Source organism: Lactuca virosa, chromosome 5, assembly GCF_052849685.1.
Source record: "Lactuca virosa cultivar CGN04683 chromosome 5, Lactuca_virosa_CGN04683_v6, whole genome shotgun sequence".
Classification (NCBI taxonomy): Eukaryota; Viridiplantae; Streptophyta; class Magnoliopsida; order Asterales; family Asteraceae; genus Lactuca; species Lactuca virosa.
This window is the reverse complement of record NC_136430.1, coordinates 270,762,657-270,774,126: the sequence shown is the minus strand read 5'-3', so window position 1 is coordinate 270,774,126 and position 11,470 is coordinate 270,762,657. Positions and strand designations below refer to the sequence as shown.

The following is an 11,470-nucleotide window of genomic DNA, read 5'->3' as shown; positions in this document are numbered from 1 at the left end:
TGCATTCCTCTCGGGCATCGAGGACAATGCTTGATTTTATGCTTGGGGAGGGGTTTAGTCAAAAATTTGCATTTTTTTTTAAAATTTATTTTTCTGCATTGAAGAAAAACTGAGACAGAAGCCCAAAAGTATTTCGGTTTATTTTATGTTTGTTGCGTTTGTAAAAAGAAAAAAAACCAAAAAATATTTCAAATTTAGTTGTATTCTTTGCATACAAAAATTGAAAAAAAAATAGAAAAAGTTACATGATATGATGAAATTCTTCGATTTGATAGTTCTATGAAGGTGGAAATTGAATGGCCGAAAACAACAACTTATATACCGGTAAGTGTAGTTGACTTTCTATAACTAGGGGATTGCAATAAACTATAGGTTGCTATGCCAATTGTAAAAATAAAATAAATATTTAGTCAAAATTTTGCATTTTTTAAAATTTATTTTTCTACACTGAATAAAAACTGAGAAGAAGCCCAAAAGTATTTCGGTTTATTTTATGTTGGCTGCGTTTGTAAAAAGAAAAAAAAATATTTTAAATTTAGTTGTATTTTTTGCATACAAAAATTGAAAAAAATAGAAAACGTTACAAGATATGATGAAATTCTTCGCATTTGATAGGTCTATGAAGATGGAAATTGAATGGTCGAAAACAACAACTTTATACTGGTAAGTGTAGTCGAGTTTCTATAACTAGGGGATTGCAATACACCATAGGCTGCTATGCCAATGGTAAAAATAAAATAAATAGTATATCAGACTTGATAAGTCAAAATAAAACAGTTTTTGAACTAATTGCTCAAAACTTTTAAGTGAGATATCGGCCAGATAGATCTTGACTCCACAGAACCCCGGACTTATTTATTAACAAGCGTTATCCTTTGGGGTAACAAAAATTATTATATTTTATTCACACAACCAACAAAAATGAAGAAATAAGCAACAATGTCATATTTAAGTTCATAGTAGGATCCAACTGTCAACTTTGGTACACAAGCAAGTCTCAAGTACTTAATTCAAAAAATCAAAAAACAAACTCAAAGACGCTTGAAGATATAAAAAGAAAACATCGAAATTCAATCAAACAAAACACCGCCTCCGATTCAAATCCGCCGTATTCTAAGAACTCTGTGATATGGTATATGATGCTCTCGAAAAAATGAAAGCATAGGAGAATTTGGACCCTTCGGGTGAGCCGACAGCTTCGACGAAAGTTGATTTTCCATGATAGAGTCTTTAAGGATGGGTCAGGTCTAGTTTTACTGGTAAATTTAATAGGAAATGAAATTTTAAAATATTCAATTTTGGTGAACAAGATAAAGTAAAGTATAAAATTTAAGGTTCGTTAATCGGTTTACACCGTTGAGCATCTTTCTGACCTTGGAAATCTAGGGTACACGGAATCTATGAAAGTTGTTGTCTAGGTGGTAATTCCATTGGAGCTTCCTTGATATGAAGTCTCATCATGTGAAAAAAAGTGTGAAGTGTTTTTGGTTAATAAAGTTTAAGTTTTTAGTTTCTTTAATTTTATTTTTGATTTTATTCTAAGTTCCTTTTAATGTCGTCTACGACTTTCCATTTTGTTTATAATGTTTAATCTTTTTATTAAATGAAGGAAAGTAAGGTTTACCCTTGGCGAGATTTGTTAGATGACATTTTATGCATCTTTTATATTAGTGTTTCAGAGTATTTTGCATCATATATTATGCTTAAATGTTCGCATTCGCTTAATCATAGAAAACTCATGTATTTCGTAAGAATTCTTGTATTGCTCATGTGTTGGTGTCTATTTCAGGTAATTTAATGTAAAGTGGTAGTTTGAAAGCCTTTAGATATAAACGGAGCATATTTGGAGCATATATGGAGCCGAAACACTAAAAACTAACAAACATGGGTCGTGCTCCACTAATGAAACATAACCGGAGCATTCTTAAAATTTTCTAAGGTTTTAAAAAACTTTGATACGTAAGTACAAGTCGTGCTTCCAAGAACGGGCCATGCTTTAACTCTGAAGGAGTTCTGAGGGATTTCTGTAGCCCAAAAAATATGGCTCCACCAAGCACGACCCGTGCTTGGTGGTAAGCCTGTGCTTCCTTCCCGAATTGATTTTTCTGATTTGTCTTTTATTTTCTCAGATTTTTAATTTGTGTTGAGTAAGAACGAGCTAGAAACCCAAGCACCGCCTATGCTTGGTGCATGTGCTCCGAAAAAATGTCAGAAATAGCATTCTACTTCATTAAAAGTTAGTCTGGAGATTTTTCGATTTTTTCGTATTTTTCACAATTTTTTGAAATTTCGGCCCCATCAGCCTAGAATTTTATGTAACACTGCCTGCTAATTGTAAATACACTTCCTAAATTCCATATCAAGAGAGACTTCCTTCAGATCAAAATCAAAAGAGTTTCTGACGATTTTCCTGTGAATCTGAAGTTTTTCCGCGAACTATGAAAATATGAAGATTGTGATCCGACCGGTTAGTCCATGTATGGCTAGAAACCATAGTTTTCAGTTCTACAAAGACTCATACTTTGTATGTAGTTGATCTAAAGATTTGGCTATTACTTTGTGTTTCTATCTAGTGGTTTCAGTTTTACACTTCAGAAATGTTTCATTTTAATTCTTTTTAGATTGATCACATGATCTGGATTAAATTGTTCCAGTTAATCAGTTGTTAAAATTTGTAATAGTTTTAATAAGCTGGTAATAAGTATCAAGGAATGGATTGGCTCCGTGTTAGGATTTGACTTTCTTATAAACTAAAAATCACATATTTTTATGAGTCTATTTTTGTGACTTGATATGGATTTTTCACAGATCATAATGTTGTTTTTCTGGATTTTTTTTTGAAAGAGTCTGTTTTTCTGACTTGATTAAGAAATTGTTTAATTAGGTTTGTAAAAAGTTAGGATTAACTAAATAGCTTCTTTTAGTTAATTAATTCCATAAAAGAGAACTTACTACACTTGTTAGTTGTTTTAAGTACCATATAACATAAAACACATCTTAAATAACCAAATTAGAATTGATTTAGAAAAGTCGTAGAAGAACTGAAACACATTTTATTATTGAATATTTTTAGATTTATTTCAATCCAATTTTTAGTTTTAATTAATAAACAAAAACCCTTTTTCTAATTTTATGTGTCTGACTAGTATGCACTTTACACAAAGTGGCTTTGAATTTTAGGTGCATTCATGTGGATTCGACCCTACTTCCCTGTGCTACCCATTAGTGCAACCAAGTAGTAATTTTTAGTTGTTAAGACATTAACAACAACATTTAACAATCTTTTTTCATTGTTGGCCAAAGGTATCTAGTTCTCAATGCTTTAGAAAATTAGGATCTACCCCTGATGTGACTACCATAGTCTCTTTAATGAATTTTTATGAGGATTTGTTTTACTTCAGAATCCTCTAAGCATCCTAGGTAGGGTCCTACCGAGGATTTTCTAAAGAGTACATTATCAATAATATGAAAACAATAACATGTTAACATGAAATCCCCTGGGCTTGTTTTGTTTGCATGAATGATTATGTCTTGGATGTATCTTATAACCGTTGAAGTTTAGGATTCTGGCCGAGATGTTGGGTAATATCTTGACCGGATTGTTAAATCTTCATCTTCAATATGATTGACATGTTTGTGTATTTCGATTGCTAGATTAGTTATGTGGATGATTGGAATCTTGATGTGAGGAGAAATTTTGAGGGTTGATCAAGGATTCGCTAGTGAATCTGCTTCGATGTTCTCTTTCCTAGATATCTGTTCCATGTGAAAGACTTCGAATCCTATTGCTAACTTTTTTTTCTCTTTCTAAGTATATGGATAGCTTTTCACCTTTTTCTACATAAGATCCATTAAAATGGTTAAAAACTAATATAGAGTCAATGTAAACCTAGATTTCTTTGATGTGAAGATCGTAAGAAATATGTTGGCTAGCAATCAATTTTTCATATTCTACTTCATTGTTTGTTGCGTAGAATCCGTAATTCACTGTCTTTGGTATTATATCTCCTTGAGGCTATTTGAACAAAATTCCCAATCTTGTCCCTCCCGAATTCGAGTGTCTATTCGTATAAAAGAATCCACTTCTTTGGTTAGTGTTAATTTTCGAGTTGTTTAAGCTCCAACTCTACTTTTGTTTGGATATACGTGTTAAAATTTGGCATAAAATCTTTCGTTGCTTGTGGATCGAGCCATTCATATCTTAGATTTAATGTACTTAGCTTCACTACCCATTTTTACTTCTTTCCTGACATTTCTAGTTTCTTCATAACACACCTAATGGGAAATTTAATATTAACACAAATAGGGTGAGTTTCAAAATAATGTCTAAGTTTAGTAGAAGATGTAACCGGTGCTAGGATTATTTTTTCTAAGTGTGAGTACCTTCTTTCAGCATCTAATAGACTTTTAATTACATAATACATTGGATGTTGGGCAAGATTATCCTCAAGATCTTAAGGTAGATTCGTCCCTAATAGTACCTCGATTTTCGAGATGAGGGGATCCAAGGACACTTTTTTTTTAAATCTTCCTTACTTCCAAAACGTTCGACGATTCCTTCTTTAATTGCTACATTTGCTCAAGAATTGTAGAATATTTCATTGAGGATGTGTAGCAATTCTTTTTTTATTCGTCATCTCCAAAAATCTTTAGTACCCTCAATGTGTAGGCATCTGGACATATTGGTGGTACGTGAAGGAAACAACCTTCATCTCATGAATAAAAGACCGATTTGAAATAAAGTTATAGCGTGAATAAGAATCAATGAAGCAGAATCACTGTATCGATTTTACTCCTCCTACGTAGATGGGTAGTTTGATTTTCACTTAGGGTGTTTTTTGTTTCTCCATTAAATCCAAGTAGTACTGACGATTTCTGAAGGATTTTTTGAATCTAGAATGTTCATATATTGCAAGGTTTCTTTGAGGATTATGTTAACAATGCTTCCTTCATCAACCAAGATTCTTGGGATATAGTGGTTCGCAATGGATAGGGTCAGCACCAACCCATTGTGATGAGAATCCAGGATGTTTTCTCTTTCATCTTTGGAAAATGTGATTTTATCTTTGTATGTGATTAAAACGTTGTTTCTTGAGCCTTCTTACTTTTCCATTTTCGACACCATTTCATGTCTCTTTTTCTACTAAGTATGTTGTGCCACAAATGTTTGATCCTCTTGAAATGAAGTTTATGACCTTGACATCTCTAAGAGGCGACACTGTTTTCTGCGCAATCTTAGCAAGATCTTTATTCAAATCATTAGGTTTGAATTTTCTTTTCCTAAAAGTCCGTTCAAGTGTCCCTTGCTGAGTAGGTAGCTCATTTTTTTTCTTGAGAGTGTTGAAATCCTATGTTTTGCTAAGATAATCTCTGAATGATTCTTCAGATTTTTATGAAATTATTTAGAGATCATTGGTGATTTTTTAAAGGATTTTGTGCAAGAAAACTTGTTATTAAATAGATTAACAAGCAGCGAAGAAGATATAATAGAATATGAAAGAAAATTTAAGACTCAATTAAAGGTTGGTCTGGTAAGTGTTGATCTGAATCCCTTACAGAAGCAGACTTCCTTGAGCTCCATTGGGATGGGAATCATCTCCATTCATTCTAGATAGTGGGCAACATGATCCTCAGAATCCGTAGACCCATCATACAACTTCATATTTTGTGTATGGAATCTCTTATGGATTTCCACATCACTAATGATAGGTGCAAAATCTTGAAATTCGATGGCACGTAGGGGAGACTTCATGTATTGGGGGAACCACTTTGGGAATGGTTGAAATCATTTGTCTCAAATTTACGATCTCTCGTTTAATGAGAGGGGTCATACCTATATTTTGGTTAGCAATCAAAGAAATATCGTTATTATTAAATATACCAACATTTGACTTAGGATTCTTGAATATTTCGTAGAAGTGTGTTGGAGCCTGGATCGGGTGGTAGGAGTGGCATGATCTATTGTCAATGCGCTTTCCATGGTGATCAGGTCTTCGTTATAATTCAAAAAATATCCGTCCATTTTGAAGTTTAGGTTTCTTGCATGATTCCTCATTTCAGGCCTCACTTGGTCCATATCTCCTTGCAGATTCTGGTTGCTCTCATATTCTCTCCTCATGTGCTCTGTCAGCTGGCCTGTGGGTGCTAAATAGCTCATCATTGGAAATTATTACATGAGTTAGTTGAGGAGTTCCTCTATCATAATGTTAGACAACATTCCCAACTAAGGAGAATAAAGACCCTGGGACGGATTCTGAAATCTTGGTTTGAGGATTTATAGCCAGCAGTACAGATGCGAGAGGTAATTCGAAGAGTTATGATGACATAGTGCCTGAAGATGTGATGGGTACAACAGACATGACTTCAACATATGTTTCGATATATTAGAATTTGATGAAAATGTTATAACCATGGCCTCATAGTAGGTGCTAATATGCAACTTATATACTGACACTTGTTTTAAATTTATAACCTAACAAACTTAAATAGCTAGAATGCACCTAGGCAATATACCTAGTCGAATTATAGAATAGTTTAGGTAAGTTAAGTGTCGATCACCTTGGCAGTTTACCTGATTTTACAAGTTCAAGAAAACTTAAATTAAATTACATAATTAATGACTAGAAAGATGATTTAAAACAAAGAATAAAAGATACTCTTGTTTAGCTTCGAATCCCACCTTTTTACTATGTTTGATTTCAAAACAATGGATTAATTCTGTTAGTTACCAAATAAAAGTTACTAGTCATCTTGATTCGACTAACTAGCATTAGTCAACTTATTGACTTTAACCACCAATGATCATGTGATTTAAGGTCACTAAATTGATTTTATAGATATTTTGGACACTGAATGATAGAATCTATAAACTACTATTCTATGATCAAGTCATGTAATGAAGAAAAGTATTATGATCAAATACTTCTCTCTAACACAATTAAGAAACTAACTTATCACCTATACTACGATATGGCCAATCTTCTGCTCTAGCAATTTAATGATAATAAACAACTAGGTAAATATAATTCATGCAATTAACTGCAGTTTAACTACACAATCATGATGCAAGGCAATAAAGATAGAAACTTTAACAATCTAGATTTATATTTATCAAACAATATTTAAAGCAAAAACTAACTTCATAGATCCATTAATTAAGAAATCAACACATAGTATCTAAACGAATGCAAGGGTTATTAGCCCATAATCACAACTGAAAAACACATAAGCAAAAGGAAAACTAAAATAAATATGATTAAACTAAGCAAACCATATTCATATGTGTGAATCCTTGCTCCAATCTATTTATCCATTGTTTTCTAATTGAATTCCACCTTCCAAGGGGTATTGGAAGGGTTTTTTTTCCGGGAATTATCACAACCCTCTAGCCTTTAACCTCTAAAATGAACTAAAACTCTGAATATATATAGTTACCTAAAATTTGATTGCCACATTGTGGAGAATAGATGCCACATCGTGGTGATGTGATTCCTTGCTGCACACGAACTCGTAGACCAACACGGGGAGTTTATAGTATTTTTTACTCTCACATCGTGAGGTAAGAGGGCTCACGTTATCTAGAATTTTTTCTAATTTCCAAAAACAAAAGCCATCCGGAATTTTTTCTAATTTCCAAAACTTTTTGAATCTCATCAATCAGAGTTACGAGTCATGTGATATAGGCAAAATACTGACGAGTGATCAAGTTGTCCGGTAACATTCTTTTTGTATCTTTTTCAGCTCCATTCTCCAAGTATCCAGGTTTTGTTCAGTTTTGGACCTGTTCTTCTAGAATGTCTAATTTAGCTATAAAATGGAATTTAAACATTATAAGTACCAAATATCTTCATTATTAACTAAAATGTAGCATAAATGTATTAAAATAATGCCTAAAATGTATATAAATATGACAATATCAAAATACCCCACACTCGTCTCTTGTTTGCCCTCAAGCAAAACTTTATATTTAATATATCACGTAGAATCTTGGCCACCAATATCGTGCAAAACAATCCGAATTGAACCTACTAATTACGCCTTACCTCAATGCGTGTTTTTGTGTCAAAATCCTAATTACCTCCCAACCCTAAATACTTACGATCCTTATAAACGTTTCCCACTTATTTTTAAACAACAATCATTTTATGTATACCTCCGAATCCATCCCTAGAAAACTTTCTTAACCTCCAGGTAATTTTGATTAAGCTTCTAAGCATACATATGGTAAAAGAACCTAGAAAGAAAAATTAAAATAATAATAACTTTGACTTTTGGCAATTTTGCTTATTTTTCAACTTGAGTCTTCAATAACTTGAACTTTTTGAATGTTTTTCCTCATAATTCTTGATCTCCATAACTTTGTAGACTCTTATTCATACATTTCCAACTTGTTTTTTTCTTTTCTATTTTTATTCACAACTTTTTCACTTTTTTTTTCTTTTCTCACTTTTTTTTCACTCAAAACTAAATATCCTAAAAAGAAAAACATATGTTAAGAAAGGAACTTAACTTCAACCCTTATTGGTTAAAGGTATTAGTCTAAAGTGCAATGACTACATAAGCTCTACTGGATATATTTCTGGTACACGATGTTAAACTTTTTATGTCCGTCAAACTAAACAGGGTTGTAATTTTGTCTCACGATTTCACTAATAGTGGGAAGCCACAAAATACACTATAGCATCTTGGCTCAACTCAATCTTATGGATCACATCGAATTATCCCACATAATACTAGCACACTAGTCCAAATACAATAATATCAAAATTTTAAAATGACTAGATTTTTAGACTATTTTTGATAGCCTATTAATTTTAAATTTCTAGCATTTTTCTTCTTAGTTATTTTCATGCTCGAAAGTCCTTTTTCGACCCCCTACCTCACACTTATTTCACACAATTCCCTCATTGTATGCATAAACAATTAAAGCATATAAAAAGCAATAAAATGGATAAAAAGGAACAGACTCATGTGGGTAGTAGTGGCGAGATCGAAATCTGATTGTTGGTGGGAAAGCTCGAACATCTTGAATATTTTGTTGGAAACTAGAAACTGCTTCTCGTGAATGTGAATATGTTCTCAACATAGAAAAAGCGGTACGGAAAACACATAAAAATAATGGACTAGAAATTGTCACGACGTGGGAAAGAATATGCCATGTCGTGAAGTCGAATTTGAAAGAATCGGATTGTGATAAAAAAAATGCACCACGAAGTGGGAATATGATGGCCATGTTGTGGGATCAAGGATGATAAAGTCCAATCATGGAAATAACTAACACCACAGTGTGGCAAAGTGATGGCCACGTCATGGTTACTAGGAGGTATCGAAAATTGTTTATGGCCCACTTTTTCTGGAAATTCTTCAATTCATCACTAGGTAGCTTTTAATGTTCTTCTTATCCCCCGAATTCTTCACTAAACTCTTCCAAAAGCAACACGCACTCCGTAGGTATTCAAAATTGAGGTATTCAATTTTCTTTAAAACTTCTCACAACTTTTTCCAATTAAGCTTCTTTGTTGCTTTTACTCCTTTGAATATTGTAAAATAAGATCTATAACTAGAGAAACACTTGATCATTCGGTTAAACAAAAACACAATTTATAAAAGAAAACGAAGGATTAAAAATCTAAAATAAAAAGAAAATGCAAACTCAATAAAAACGGTGGGTTCCCTCCCGAGAAGCGCTTCTTTTAGGTGGAGTCGTGAGTTGGACTCCTTTCCATCTACGTTGTGTCAATTGGAAGTGTAACCTCCCCATTCTCTTTCATCTTGAGCCTTGTTCATTTGTAGGCGACAGTTCTATTGAATGCCTTTTTCGAGCTTTCATGGATTTTTGGGTTGACATATTCTTTGTGCTTTCGGGTGAGTTTTTTGCTTTAGTCTTGCTTCTTTAGTTTTTGTCTTGTCTTTCTCAAGATTCATCTTGTCAAAATTTGACTTTATATTCTCTTCTTATTTTTTTTCAATTGTCTATGTGACTTGATCTGGCAGTCTTGTAAAAGCAAACACCTCAAAAATCATTGGCGTTGAAAATGGAGGTTTCGAATGATTCACTTATTCTGCTATTTGCTCTTCAGGTTCTTTATGATCCATGAACTTTAGGTTTCCTTGCTTCACCAGATTTTCCTTGGCACGAGATAGGTAAGGAACATGTGGTTGATACGGCTCGACAAATGAAAAATCATAATTTTGTTTTATTGCCCATGATGTAGCAATATCGCCTCCGCGTTGTGGCGACTAAGTAGAGTCACGACTCTTTTCTCTATTTGAATTTCATTCGAGCGACTCTTTGGACCGATGATCTATTGAATCAAGGACCCCCATATGCTCCAATTCCTCCTCTTCTTCTGTATAAATAACCATGACTTGAGAGATTAGGTTTGGCTCGACTTTTATTGAAGTTGAATCCAATAGCTTTTCTTGCACAAGCTTCACTAATTGCTCGACTTCTTTGTGGATTTTGAAAATGAATTCTTGTTGATCTAAGTGTTTCAATAGTGGCATCATGTCTTGTTTTGCTAGGTTCCATCAATTTAAATAACATTGACTCGAGAGCAGTTATCTTCTCGGATTAGACTCGTTCTAATTGGTAGATATCATGCTCAAGTTGATATTCTTTCATATCTCCACCTTGATAACCTACTCGAGCTCTCTGATATTTACAATCCCTTGTAGGATGGGGTCCCCCACAAACTCCACATATATCTTGAACTACATGGATTGATTCACCTATCTTTGTGATTATATTGTCCATGGCATTGTGCTTTGAAATTATTGAAACAATAGCATCCTGGCCTCCATCTCTACTTGATTTCCCTCTACTGAAATCCTCCCTTGGGTTGTGATACTCTCTTGAATGCTTGGCGAATTCTTCAATCAAATCTTTATTTGTTGTCGGATCCTGTTTCGTCATGGGTCCTTGTGAGGCTAGAAGTTGGCAGGTGAAAAAATTAACTCCGTCATAAAATGTCAAGATTTCCTATTGAACATAGAAGTCATGTTGAGGGCAATTTCATAACAATATCTTGAAGCGCTCCCAAGCTTCGTATAACGACTCCCCCCTCCATTTGGTGGAAATTTTGAATATTTCTTTTGATTTTGCTACTTTGGAATGAGGGGTGAATTGATGAACATTTTTTTCCTAAAGTCAGCCCATGTCATGATTTTCCTGAAGGGAAGTGATTTTAACAATTCCTTATCTGCACCCTTCAATGTGATCGGTAAAAGTCGAAGCATCATCACATCTATTCTCACGTTTGGTGCATTAAAGTAGTTAGAAATTTCCACCACATCTTCTATATGTTTATAAGCGTCCTCGTGCTCCTTCCCAAAAAGGTAGTTCCTTTAGCATTCCAAAAATGGTCCCTGGAAGTTCAAACTTTGTCGTGGTTAGGATTTTTGGTGGACCAAGACCCGATTTGTTGTTGTTCCTCATATGCCGATTGTACTCTTCCATTATCATGGTCGT

At 33.6% G+C, this 11,470-nt stretch overlaps 1 non-coding gene across 1 annotated transcript; it reads left to right on the top strand.

Moving 5' to 3' along the window:
- Positions 1 to 10,994: 10,994 nt before the first annotated feature.
- On the top strand, positions 10,995 to 11,102 carry LOC145118000 (small nucleolar RNA R71). The gene has a single exon (XR_013712987.1). It is a non-coding gene; the product is annotated as a small nucleolar RNA R71 (small nucleolar RNA).
- Positions 11,103 to 11,470: the final 368 nt, after the last annotated feature.